We start from the raw sequence: 13586 nt of genomic DNA, 5'->3' as shown, positions 1-13586 counted from the left end.
CTTATTATCATGTGTTTGTGATGACGTTGAATCCCCCCCGAACAGTGCAATGGTTCATCTGGCGCACAACAAGCAGGGGGAATGTCTAGAAAACTTTCTTGCTAGATGGAACCTTTATGAATCTAGTTGTGGGGAGGAGGATAGGGCCCCTACTTTTAAGGGCTCAGACAATGGCTCTATCATTGATTATATTTTTATCTCTGCATGTTTTTTATCTAATGTTTTTATGTATAGAACTGTGATATCTGTTTTTAGTGACCACAACCCAGTTTCTCTGGATATAGGAGAGGGTGGATTATTAGGACGCATCCATGGTTCAACCTTTATGGATGGACCAATTAAAGTTAAGGACCAAAGACGCAGACTCAAATGGGACAGCTTAACCCCAGAACCATTCATTCAGGAACTTTTGTTAGACGCTGAGGAAGAGGTTGGGGTCTGCTTATCGAATGATGCTAATGATGGGGATGTCATTCTCGCATTTACCAATATATGCTGTAAGATAAGTGGTAGGCTCTCTGTGATCAGTAAGACCAAGACAAAACCTCCTAAAAGATGGTTTGATCACAGTTGTTCCCTAGCACATTCTGTGCTGCTTAACGCCCTCAAATCCGATCCAAAGGATCGTGACCTTATTAGGACTAGTAGGGCCTTATATAAAAAAGCTATTGCAGCCAGAAAGAAAGAGCTTAAAGATGAAGCTTGGGCGCAACTTACAGATTCAGCCATATTAAAAAATAGTGGGGAGTTCTGGAGAATTGTTAATCAACCCCTTCTCACAGGCGAGGATAACTCCCCTCTGGAAGCAAATATTCCAGATCAGGACTGGATTCAACACTTCAGAGAGATATACTCAGGCCAGTCTCTAGCTAAGAATAGTGCTTATGAAGAGTCTACTATCATACTGGGTAACCACTTGCACTTTGAAGTTGAGGACATTTTAGACGCCATTAGTCGAACTCTGACAAAAAAGGCACCGGGACCGGATGGTGTTCCGGCCGATGCCTTTAAATGTTTTCCCAACTTCTGGTCAAGATTGCTTTGCAGGGTTTTTAACGCCTTAAACCGTGACAATATCCCGAAGTCCTGGAAAACTTCAACTATTATTCCGGTTTTTAAAAAAGGCAATAGGCAGGACCCTGTATGCTATAGGCCCATTTCACTGATAGACTCCTCAGTTAAAATCTTGGGGAGAGTTCTATTAGCAAAACTGAATACATGGGCCACCGAGAACAACATCTTGAGCAATGTGCAATATGGGTTTAGACCCAAGAGAAGCACCTTGGACCAGTGCCTCAATCTCCACCTACTGATTGAGAAATACACCAGAGCTAAGGATGGGTCCATGTACCTAGGGTTCATGGACCTCTCCTCTGCATTCGATATGGTCAATAGATCTAAGCTTTGGGGTAAATTGGTTGAGATGGGTCTGGACAGATCTATAGTCAGCTTACTGTCCGACCTGCATTCTGGCCTGTCTGCTAAAGTTAGAGTCTCTAATGATGGAAGATGTACTGAAGTGTTTGCTTCGGAAAGAGGTGTCCGTCAGGGATGCATCTTGGCACCTCTACTGTTCACGCTGTATGTGAATGCCTTAGAGCCCGCCCTAAGAGGGGTCACCTGCGATATTCCACGTGCGGGGGAACAGGGTATCCCAGTTCTCCTGTACGCGGATGACGCGGTGCTTCTGGCGCGAACAGGAGTGGGGCTACAACGGCTGCTGGATGCTTTTGAATCCTTCATGGGTTCCTTAGACCTGAAAATTAACGCAAAAAAATCCCAGATTATGCTTATGGGTCTGGCCTCAAGGAAATCCGCCCATAAAACCTTTCTCTGCGGAAGGGAAAAACTTGTTCGGGTTACTACTTTCCCCTATCTAGGGATCACTTTTGACGAAAAAGGTAGTTGGGGCCCTCACGTAAAAAGTAGAGTAGCTACACTGGCTAGAACTTCCGCGGCCCTTCATGGCTTTTCAAAAAGATTAGGGGGCAGGCCTTTTGAAGCTATTAGTAAAATATACAAAGCCAAATGTATCTCTGTAGCTTCATATGGGAGCTCCCTTTGGGGGCATAAAAGAGTTGACCCCATACAGACCGCGGAAAACAGATTTTTCAGATTAGTTTTGGGCGTCCCGCAGTCAACCCCATCCTATACTGTCCACCAGGAGATAGGAGAAGGCTTCATTAGCGATATGGTTAGAATAGCCCCATTAATCGCATGGCTCAAGCTGTGGCTTAATCCTGAAATTTCCCTAAACCATTCCATAATAAGGGACTGTTTGACCCTGGATAATGTACACAAGATTGGATGGTTAAAGTACATTAAGGATAGTTTTTGTAGGTTGGGGAGGCCTGAACTTTATACAGCCATTGACTCTATAACATCCAATGACGTTGTATTCATCAAGGCTGCTATGAAAGACCTTCTTTCCTTGGAGAGGGAGGAAGTCGAGCTACAGAAACCCTGTGTTAGGGCCAGCCTCCTGCTGGCTATACCTAGTGGTCCTGACAACTACCTTAATGTGGTGACTAACCCTTATCATAGGTTCATTTTAACCCGTTTTAGACTTAACCTAATTCATTTTAACTTGGGTTTTTACTCTGAGTGGAGTACCCCGGAAAAGGCCCCGCCATGTTCATGTGATCTTTTTTCAGATCAGAGCACAATGCACTTTATAATGTTTTGTAGCCATTATAACGATGCCCGGAGGCAGTTTCTCGTTCCTATACTTAAGGAAGCGGGATTCATTCTGGTCCGACCTGCTCTTATTTACCTACAAATGTTGCAAACTCCCAGGATCATGTTTTTCGTGGCAAATTTCCTGGTAAGAGCAATAAGATGCAGGAATACCAGACTCAAGAGTGCAGATTTGCTTATTAACTAGTCGGGCTGATGGCAACTTCAGGTTAATGAATTTTAGATCAAAGTGTGTATCTTAGTAGAACAATTATTCGGGGATCATTCCTTGGGATATTGCACTTTATCATGTACTTTACTATTAATGTACTTTAATACCACGCAATTACAAAGTCTTAATGATTTGCACATGGTACATTGCTTTTTATCTGAAATGCTCTTTTTTAAAGTTTTAACTGTTTTTTAATTGTTTTTAATCTGCTTTTTTTTTTTTTTTATTATTCATGTTATTTGTTGTTTTTTATGCCATTGTCTTTGTATGATATTAAGTTATCGCAATAAAGAACTTTGACTGACTGACTGAACACATTGGATGTCACTCAATACCAGCCTCATTGTGCACATTACTGGTAACCCAGTGTCAGATGCAGTGTGTGCGCCACCTGCTTCTCACTGTTAAGATCAGTGTCCAAAAAGCGTGTGGCTAACTGTTCAAGACAGAGTGCATATTGTGTGTTATTATGCTTGTTATAGTATTTGTATAACACCTACTGCCCCTATGTGGGGCACTCAAGCACTTTTCCTTGCAGATACCACCCTACCTGGCGTGGGTGTGTGGTTGGAAGAGTGCTGTTTTTCTGTAGATCTTTTGTCATAAGTATTTCCATGTTGTGCAGGATGACCACTAAGGGGTGGTTATCGTGTTATGGGATACAGAGCATAGTGATGTGATGGATGAGGAAGTGTGAGAGATACACACACATTTTTAGAATATGTGCTGTGCTGGCAGCTCTAATTATCTTTGTAGGTCCTTTTATTGTGTTGATAATTTATCTTTTATGTTCTCCATCCAGTTTTCTATGGTGGTTGTGGCAGGAGGTGGTCCGCTCTGTGGCCTTATAGACCTGCAAGAGGTACCAGGTGCTATAAGGACTGAGGGGCGATCAGGAGGTCAGTTGTTCCCATTGGGTGCAGTCTGCACACCACTTGTTGCTCACTGTTGAATAAGGGAGTCTACACTGCCTAACACTTGCTCTTAGTACCATCTCTGATCAGCCGGCCACTCAAAGGTGTGCAGTTTGTACACTGCTTATTCTCTTGTATTCACAGTGTGCACTACGTGTAGCTCACTGTTACGATGAAGTATGTGCACTGCCCTGCCGGTCACTCTTTGTTGGTACTTTGTGCACATTGCTGTCCAAGCAGGCCATCACTCACTATTAAGTGCAGTTCGCACACTGCCTGTCGCTGACAGTTAGACACAGTGTGCACAGTACCTGTTGCTCCCTGTGAGGAGCAGTGTGTACTGTTTATCCTTCACTGATAGGAACAATGCTCAAAGTGCCTGTTAGGTGCACTGTGGTGAATACCTGTGAATACCTGAGCGTCAGTGTTTGAAGGATTTCAGAGCCATTTCCTTCATCCATTTGTGAGAAAAAACAAGATCCACATCAAACTGGCTATACACCTATCAGTGTTTGTTTTGAGGTCACCTTGGCAACAAGAATACCAGGAGGCACCGCAGGAACTGGTCACACAGTGAGCAAAGCGAAATCACCACTTCAAGGCCGTGAGTCACTGAGGACGAGACGCTGCGCGTGAAACTTGACACAGAAAGTGTCGTTTACACAAAACCCACATCTGCTACATTTGTAAACAAGCGCGGACAAAGCCAGTAGGTTCCAACGTGCATTCATGTGGTTGACAGATTGTGTTCAAACGAGTTTGGCGATTAACTCTGGGCTATGGTAGCTTTGAAAGTGAAGGAGGGGCTAGCTTTGAGCCAATGTAAACGGTTTGAAAGACGGATATCTTAAGAAACATACAACATTCCAAATGAAACAAGAAAAGCAAAATAAAGAGTACCAGTAATACCATGCCACGACAAATATATCTCCTTAATGCTTGACAAGAAGAAAATAATTGCATCTTAACAGGGTGTAGTAAGAAATGCCCCGTAGCACTGTAGAATGAGACGTGATTTCTTCCTAACTATTGTGAAAATAGAAAGCTTGCATATCAGAATTTGCAGTCAGCCGGAAGCAAGCTCGTTCAGAGGAAGAGCATGAACATACAGCAACCATTGCGGCAAAGAATAATTTTTAAGCCAAGAGTTAGTAATGCATTTTCCTTATGTAGACAATTATATTAAGAAGGCAGGCTGTATTCTCAACCTCCACCGCCCCAGATGGCCAGTATCCTTTGCCATCCCCATCCCAGCAGCCCCTGAACACTTGGCACTGCAGTAAGCAGTGGCCATCATAGAACCAACACGATTTTGGGGCAGGAGAAACATAGCGGGGAGGAGGAACAGTGCATTTTCATCAACCGACATCGCCTTTGGAAGATCGCGGTCAGGGCAAACGCTCTTCCAGAGGCATGTCTGTTGATGGAAAAGCACTGTTCCTCCTTCCCGCTCAGTTTCTGCTGCCCCAAAAGCAGCAGGGTTAAGACACCCCATTCAGCAGTAGATGGCCTGAGACTTAATCCCTGGTAGGGCCTTCCTAGTTCCAAGGCATAGGAGTTGGGTGATCCTGAAGGCCCTGATAAACCTTGCCTGCAGCATGAGGAGCGAGGCCCCCGTCCCCCAGTGCCAAACAGAGGCAACAGGTGGGAAGTCCTACCAGGCATGGGAGATACAGGGCCAGGTTTATCAGGGGCTTGCATTGCTTTTGTGTCAAGGTGGTGCTGCATGGCATAGTAAATCTGGAGTAATAACGCAGCGCAAGACACTGCCCTGCGTTACTCTCCCGTGGGAAGGCATTCTATGGGTGGGGTGTGATTGTTTCCTCGCATCTACCCATGGATTATGCCACATTCACAGATTGGGAGTGCATCAAAAAGGTACGCCTTCTCAGGGTAGGCACAACAAGGATGACATTTTCCTCAGCATTGTGTAGCCCAGGTAGAAAGAGGAAAAAGCCTCTAACAATAATTTTTGTGCATGAAACAAAATCAATCCTGCCTGCAATGCAGGCACCCTTGCACCATGGAGCGCGGCCCCGGACCCTGGGACATCGACGGTTCACGCCTCTAACACTGGTTCTAAATTGGAGGGCGATCTCTGCACACAGTGAGAAGACTCAGGAGGGCCTAGATTTGTGAGTGCAGAACAGGCGCTTAAATATTTTTATACTCCGCTAGTGCCAGCTGCCGGGGGCCCCTTGTGCATTCCTTCCCTCGCATCCTTCTAGCTCCAGCACCTGAGCTTTCCTGCTGGCCCACGCCGAAAGGAGAGAAGCTAACTTTTGTAGACCTGCATCCTGGGACATACAAAACAGACGCTCTTCACGCTGGGTTGGCTGTCCAGGGGTGAAGAAGCCCCTGTGGCTCACATAGTGCGCATCGATCACTGCAAGGGCCAGTAAGGGTGCCTAAATCGCGTACTACGTCCTGTGCGCCCTCCCTCACTTGACTTTTGTTTGTTGTCCCGCGTTGGCGCTCTGGCATGCTGGATTTGAACCGGCGGAATCATCAATCGGCGCACTGTTGGCACGACGTGCTGACACAGCCCTAAACATGTCCAACGCAAAGGGCACAAAGACATCCCAACAAAGCAGGCTCCACCGTTACACCTGTCCAAAGGCAGACCTACCCAAGCAAAGGGGAAGTGGCAACAAGCAACAGAGACGGGGCGGAGCAGGATCCTACTAAGCTCACAATGAAGGACTTAATGGCAGCTATCACAGGGGTCCGCATATCTATTGACACCCTATCCTCTGAAGTGACACTGATCAGGGCCGACCTTACAAAATATAGAAAAAAGGTCAAGCAGCTGGAACTCACTACTGCCAGCCTTGTGGAAGACACTTCGCAATTGCAAACAGAAGTCAGGGAGCTCCGAGCGTTCCGTAAGTTCACAGAGGACAAGCTGGACGATTATGAGGGGTGCTTAAGATGCAACAACATCCGCGTTCTTGGGGTGCTGGAGAAATCGGAGAGCCCCGCCACAGAACTGTTCATTGAAAACCTGATCACGGCGAAACTGCAATCAAAGGGCCTGTCCAAGCTGTTTGTAATCGAGAGATCACACAGGGTGTCCGGGGGTCGCCCAAAGCCGGGAGCCCCCCACCATCCGATATTGGCCTGGTTGCTCAGCTATAGAGCTAGAGATACAATTCTACAAGCCGCCAGGGTCGCTCCTCCGATCCACCTGAAAAACTCAGAAATCACCTTCTTTCCCGACTTCACCCGGGCAGTGCAGATGCATTGACGCTCATTCCTGGATGTCAAGCGAAGGTTGTGGGAAAATGGTCTTAAATACGAAATGCTCTTCCCTGCACGTCTGAGTGTCGAGGTCGATGGGAAAACCCACTTCTTTGACCTACCAGAGGTAGCATCTGACTGGCTGGACAGCTGGAGAACCTCACCGGAAAGAAGCTCTAACGACCATTGAGGCAGATAATGCATCTTCATCGGACGGCTTTTGATGGCTCTGGTGCACCTGTTACCTCCACAAGTTGAGCTCCGCTCACGGCCTCTTGACACTCGAAGACGTCAAACTATAAACCAGTGTATTAAAGTACTTAATAGTCTGTGTTCTGAATATCAACCACGTAACGCACCTGTAATCTGTACCGATAGGAAAGGGGGTTGACGGGGCGCTAAGGCCTCCCCCCACGTTCTTCTTTTAGCAGTATTGTTGGGCGACAGGCACTCTGCATTTGAGAATCACACTCGGCTGCATAATTGTCAAGAGAAATATTGCACAGCTCTGGGGGGCCTCACATACACCCACAATCACAGATTGGAAGACAGACCTTGATTGGTGTATGCTAAGAGAAAAGACAGTTTACATGACTCATGGCTCCACCCGAAAATGGTCTGAGATATGGGCCGCCATGAATGAATACCGCGGTAACATATGTACTCCTCCCCGTGATCTTGACAGTGATGATCCCCCCTCCTCGTGATTTCCAACGAATTATACTATTGTATTTGTATGCATATCTGATTCCAATGTAACCCCATTATTGACTGTTGTGGAACTGTACCTCTATGTCGAGTCTGTTTAATAAAAAGATACAAAAAAAATAATAATGTAGGGCTCAAGGCTGAACCCTGGGGCTTGCCACAGCATAGCGGGTGGGTAAGGGAGGAAAAAGGGGGTGCAGGGACTTGAAAGGTCTGATCGGCCAGAAAAGACGAGAACCAGGAGAGGGCCTTGCCATCGATACCGATCTCCCTCAGCCGGTGTAGCAGGATTTTATGGGAGACCGTGTCAAAGGCTGCACTCAGATCAAGCAGAATCAGTGCCACGGTTCTACCCTCGTCCAAAGAAGCCCCTAGTTGTTCTTTAACCACCAGCAAAGTGGACTCGGTACTGTGTCATGGCCGGACACCATTTTGAGATTTGAATTGACTTCCAGGTACTGGATTAAAATAGTGTTGACATATGATTCCTTGATTTTAGAGAGGATCGGAAGCAGAGAAATAGGTCTAAAAGTTGTAAGCGTGGACACCTCCAGTGTTGGGTTTGTTTCAACAAAGGAAGAACTTTGGCATGTTTCCATGACTTGGGAATAGACACGAAGATAGAGACAGATCGATCAGTTCCAGGCACTCAGGTAGAAGACATTGTTGGAATTTTATTAAAAAGTCAGGTTTCAGAGGATCTTCTGGAGACCCTGACTTTACCTTGACAAATAGAGCTTCCAGGACTTTGGGGGAGATAGGAGAAAACGAAGAAAGGGAGTGGGACTCAAGGCCAAAGGGTTTTCTCCTCCCAGGGCAGGGAGAAGTATTCCCAGGGCAGAAATTGCTCTAGATACGTTCGACCTTATTAACGAAAAATGTAGCCAATACTTCACATCGCAAATTGGAGGATATGGTGTTGTCAGGGGCAGAAGGGGATTTTACCATATCTTTCAAGAGTGTGACAATAGTTATGGTAGGGTTGCTAATAGTATTGATCATGTTGGCATAATGTACGGTCCTGGTCTTGAGGACCAGTTTATGGTATGCTTTAATTGCATTTCCATACTGTGCTTTAGCTGTAAGGTCGTAGGGACCGTCGCTGTGCCCGTTCTAGGACCTTACAGTTCTTCCTTGCTAAAGTTAATGACTCATCAAACCAGGCATTAGCCTGCGCGCATTTGGGGTGGGTTAGTTTGACCTGGATGCAGTTATCCAGTGTTTGAGTGACCCACCCCAGGAAATATTTGCTGGCTGCTTCTATATTAGCAGCCGTTCTGGGGGCTGGGTACTTAGGGCGGCTTTGAAGGGGGCTGGGTACTTAGGGCGGCTTTGAAGGCAGCAGGGTCCAGTTTGTTCCAAGGGCGTTTGAGCGAGGGATTGCGGTGAGGTTTTGGGGCCCGCTAGCAGTATCCACAGGGAGATGAGGGAGTGATCAATCCAAGACATAGGAAGGGGGGTCTGCACCTCTAAGGACTGAAGATTCGAAAATATAGGGTCAAGAAGATGACCAGCTTGGTGTGTCGTTCCAGGGACCAGTTGAAGCAATTGGCAAGCTGCCATGTCCCCAAGGAAATTGATGATATCAGAGGCCTCCTGTGACTCCAGGTGAAGGTTCAGGTCACACATAACGTTAAAATTGGCTGTCTGAAGAGCTAATGTAGTGACAGCATTAGCCAGGGCTTCTCTGAAGATTTTTGATGGGCCAGGCGAGCGGTAATTGAGTAGCCCAGAAAATGTGAAGTTGTGTGTCAACGCAATTTTTAAAAGTATGCTTTCACAGTCAGGGATGTCTTTAGGAACAAGGCTATAAGAGTAAGCAACTTTGTGTATGATTGCAATGCCCCCCACCCAGCTGCTCTATTCAAGTTTTTTATGGCATAACCAATGGAAAGGGCCAGGACTGGTATGGCAACGGAGTCCTCTCCGTAAGAAATAATACATCAGGGGACCCTTCATGTAGGAGGTCAAACACCTCTGCATGGTGTTTAGTCAGAGACCGGCAGATTAAACCACAGATTTTATAATCCTTAGCATTGGAGTGGGGAGCTACAGAGCGCAGGCAAGAGCTGACCTCAAAGTTGCACTGATTACAATATGAGGAGCAAGCATCAGGGGCCCAGTTCTGTTTCCCACAGAGAGCCTCGTGCTGTAGAGAAAACAAGGCTTAACGTGAGTAGACTAACCTGAGGGATAGTGGTGGAGCAGAGTGCCTGGCTCCTGGTGATGCCGAGATGCACCTTTGGCACGCCAACAGCGTGCCCGCTACGCATCCGCGCTGCAACGTGCATTTAAAGCCTGGGGGGCACAACTGGCTCCTCCCAGGCTGGTCTTCGATTGGCTGAAACTGGCAAATCAAAGCGAGGCACCACAGGAGTTTAAAATATAAAGAACAACATGACAGCTGTTAAATGAGCAGCGTGCAAAAAGGCTTTCAGTGTAGATTGGCTTTAAAATAGTCAATAGAATCCCTCTGTCAGCCCCACTCGCACTAAAAGTGCGTCCGCCCTGCGGCGTGCATTTAATGCCTCGGGGGGCACTGGCCAATCAAAGCGAGGCATCACCTGACTTTAAAACACAAATAACAATGTGACACAAGTTAAATGAGCAGCGTGCGAAAAGGCTTTTGGTATAAATTGGCTTTAAAACAGTCAACATATTCCCTCTGTAAGCCCCACTTGGACATACTGTGTGGGGCATCGTAGTGTGTTGCCTTGGTACTGTATTTGCAAGGCTTGCAATTTTTGCAGGGGACGAAATTGTGATCTTCTATCCATGTTAGTGTTTTAATCCGGGTTAATGGCTTCTATCATGTCTCTAATCGATCGCACCTGCCTTGTGATATGAGATGCTAGGAGAGGTGTTCAGATATTTATGAACGGTATTACCATGAAGTAATGCTTCACTGTATTTTGTGTTTTTCTTCTTCTTTATGGTATTGGATTGAATTTAAGATTTAGTAATGAACCTGATGGTGTCTTGTCTGGTTCTCCCTAGGGGTGGGTCGGGACCAGTGACTTTGGACTTAAAAGCAGATCCTTCCTAAATGGACTATTTTCCTGTTTTTGCAGACTCATACACTGCCTTAGTACTACAATTTCATTTCAGTCTGATCAACTCTCCCTGTTGAAGATTCCATTTTAGGTGAACTGGGGAGCAACTTTTGCCATGGAGGACGCTTTTTCCAGATGTGGGTTGTCGGAATGAAGATGTGTGTGCAACCTCTAACTTTCAACTTAAAATCCAGAAAAATCACACTCAGCTCACTACAAATCATTGATAGTTTGATATTGAGATCGTTGTTGTTTAGCAGGACCAGAAATTCCTCTGATACATCTGCCTTGCCACTCCATAAGATTACTAACTCATCTTTATACTGTGACGTGACGTAGAGCCGCTCTGATATTTCTCATCATGGAACACCTGCTTCTCCCACCAGTGCATAAATACATTTGTGCAGCTGGGGGTTAAGCAGGTGCCCATCGCAGTTTCCCTCAATTGCTTGTGCAACTCATTGTTAAACAGAAATATATTCTCGGTCGGGCAGGTCTCTATCAGTCGTAACAGTACATTGGTATGTCCAAACAGACTTCTTCATCTCACAGTCAAAAACTGTTTACAAGCTTCTAATCTGTGATGGTGCTGAATGCTGGAATAGTGACTATTCACATCCATAGAAATCATAAGCCACCAGGTTCAATGTACACATTACTCGCCTTAGTGTTGAAATCTGTGCTATCTTTTAGGTAGCTCTGGTAGGGTGTCTGTGCCAATTATGATTTAAATTTGGAAAATTGAAATCTTGATATATATTTGATTTGTCAAACGAGGCAAATGATAGACCTATTGTTCAGACTCTAAATGATATGGGAACGAAAGCGCTTTCCCACCTAGATCTCACACTGAACGTGTCAGAGTATTACACAGCTTAATAATTAAGAAATTTAACCAAGTATTGATACATACTACATAACAGAAGAAACTAAAGCAAAAGATAAGCTTCCTTGAGGTTAATTAAATCAAGATGTTTCTGTATTGATCAGTGGGTTTAGAATGCCGGGGCTCACTAATTCTGTTTCAAGCTCATGCCTTTTACCTCCCCCACCTACACATCCTGTCGCTTCATCTCACACTTGCAAGTTTTTTTCATCCTTGCTTTTTCCTTTTATCACTATGTTTCCATCTTTCTCTTCCTCTTTTTTCCCATTTTCTGTCTGTCTATCACTTGCTGGGGGCCAAAGTCTGATGGTGACAATAAGTCCTGGTCCCCAAAAACGAGGGCAGAGGACAACCACTGGTACAAATTAAGCACTCCCAGAGGGAAAGGCCTAGAAGTCGTCACAGAAGCACTGACCTGATGCAGGGTGCTCACATGGACAGGACAGCTGGGTCTCCTTGTCCCAGGCCCACACTCTGAGGCCTGTGCTCTTGTTACAAGGTATATTTACATAATTAGAAGCAGGCCTGATCTTCTCCTCTGTGATGCAGCTAATGTTGCAAAAACACTAGGTGGCGCCAAATACTGTGGATTGCCTTACTCCAGATGACTGGTTTCCTAAAGTTACGTTATAACTCGATTAGGAAGCCAATAAGGGCACCCACATTTGTGCCCCTTAGCCAAAGAACCAAAGATTCTGACATGCATGTCCTGTTGGGACACTCAGTTTCATGCCAAGTTGGTCTGTTTCACTAAAAAGACACATTTTCAGGATTTGAAGCAAAAAGCAATTGTCTTTATCCCATGTCCCCATGCACAACATACCAGGCTCAACCCTACTGTTTATGCACCTTGTTCATGCGCCATATCTGTCTGTTGACAAGTCAGTACTTTACATCTCTGCCTACCACCCCGCACTCCAGTCGGAAGCCAATTCTAAACCAAGTGTCTTTGCTCCACTTCCTCACTAGGACCTGACACGACCAGTAAAGTTACGACACAGACTGTAAAAGGAAATGAGACTGACCTTGCCCCCACGCAGCTTTGACCAACACCAGTTCAAAGGATGACTTCCTGTCCTACAGGATGGAGTCTTTCCCGACATCTTCCAGGCTTCCACCGTGGACCGACAGTCCAAGGACAAAGCCCATGCTGCCCAGGAAATCTGATGATCGGCTGGATACACAGATTCAGTTGAGAGATCTGGAGAGGAGAAAAAAAGACTGTGTTACACTTGTAAAAAGACATCTGTAACCTAAAAAGAGAGGCAGAAAATGAAAGCGTGGGAGGTGAGATAGAAGGAACTAGCATATGGTCACAAAGATTATGGAATTAGGATAAGGTCACAGAAGATATCTCTGTTGTAACAGGAACTAACAAACAACATGTATTAATCAACAGTGAGACTCAAAAAATCTGTTTCCAGCTGTGGACTCTGAGAGTAGACTTCATTAATCTGTGACATACCTAAAAGATTCCAGAGAAGCACCTTCTATAAAAACACAAGGCAGTCCTAAGTGCGTGTATCTTCTTATTCTAGTCCCCTTAAGTTCATTGGCTAAAGGCTTATTAAAAAGCAATCAGGCCAACAACTGACAAATTATGCTCAAGTAAAAGTTTTATTTCAGTTTGTAAAATGACCATTTCTGATCTGACTATTATTATATGCAAAGAGGCGAGGCAGCATATGCATATACTAGTACCAAGCACAACTAGATATGTTATGCGTGTCGTTATGAATGTCTCACCATAGTCGCAGGTTTTAAGAAGTTGTGCAAAGTAACAGAGTAATATCGATCACAAAATGAGCACTAGTTTAACAGCCTTCTGTCTACTACAGGGTGTGCTTCATTGTCTAGATGCTACACAACAATTCTGA

General features: G+C 45.4%; 1 long non-coding RNA gene across 1 annotated transcript in view; it reads right to left on the bottom strand.

Annotated features, from left to right (window-relative positions):
- LOC144767267 (uncharacterized) overlaps positions 1–13586 on the bottom strand; it is a 431540-nt gene that overhangs the window by 167775 nt on the left and 250179 nt on the right. Inside the window, exon 2 of the long non-coding RNA XR_013598127.1 lies at positions 12735–12910. This is a non-coding gene — a long non-coding RNA (uncharacterized LOC144767267). The remainder of the gene's footprint in view (positions 1–12734; positions 12911–13586) is intronic.

Source organism: Lissotriton helveticus, chromosome 7 (assembly GCF_964261635.1).
Source record: "Lissotriton helveticus chromosome 7, aLisHel1.1, whole genome shotgun sequence".
NCBI lineage: Eukaryota > Metazoa > Chordata > Amphibia > Caudata > Salamandridae > Lissotriton > Lissotriton helveticus.
This window is presented reverse-complemented; position numbering and strand designations above follow the sequence as displayed.